This window comes from Oryctolagus cuniculus, unplaced genomic scaffold (genome assembly GCF_964237555.1).
Source record: "Oryctolagus cuniculus unplaced genomic scaffold, mOryCun1.1 SCAFFOLD_87, whole genome shotgun sequence".
Classification (NCBI taxonomy): Eukaryota; Metazoa; Chordata; class Mammalia; order Lagomorpha; family Leporidae; genus Oryctolagus; species Oryctolagus cuniculus.
Window position 1 is genome coordinate 289,293 of NW_027208379.1, and position 683 is coordinate 289,975.

The following is a 683-nucleotide window of genomic DNA, read 5'->3' on the forward strand; positions in this document are numbered from 1 at the left end:
TCAAGCCAGGCATTTGTATATGGGATGTGGGTGTGTGGTGGTGATAGCAAGCCCTCATGGATAAAAAAAAAAAAAAAAAAAAAAAAAAAAAAAAAAAAAAAAAAAACAAACAAAGTTATTTCTATGCCAAGGAAATTACTCTGTAGTCTTTCTCTTATAAACTACGTATTGCTGAACCTAGATAATTTTTCCTTTATTTAACAATGACATGAAAATGTCAGTTGAGTTGGCTTTCCTGAAGACCTTGTTTCTTGAATATTAGTGGCTAGCTGAGATAAATTCTTTTCATCTCTTTCTCGCTTCGGCAGCACATGTGCTCGCTTTGGCAGCACATATACTAAAATTGGAATGATACAGAGAAGATTAGCATGCCCCTGCGCAGTAAGGTTTCTTTACCTCCCTGTAGGCTCTGCTCTCCAGAGGTGAACAGGGTCCTCTAAACCCACTTGCTGCACACACAAACACCTGAGTGTTGTATTCTCCCACAGGTGTTGGAGACTGATATGGTGTTCTGATTTATATTTACATAATGGCTAGTGACATCGGGCATATTCACATGTTTTGACCATGTACATTTCTTCTGAGAAATGTCTATTCAGATCCTTGCCTGTTTCTTCACTGTATTTTTTGGAGTTTTTCCAATTCATGTAAATGTTCTGGAAATCTGTAAACATTCAGAGTTT

The 683-nt window shown here is 37.2% G+C and overlaps 1 pseudogene; it reads left to right on the forward strand.

The window, feature by feature from the left end:
- Window positions 1–313: 313 nt before the first annotated feature.
- On the forward strand, window positions 314–381 carry LOC138848360 (U6 spliceosomal RNA; annotated as a pseudogene).
- Window positions 382–683: the final 302 nt, after the last annotated feature.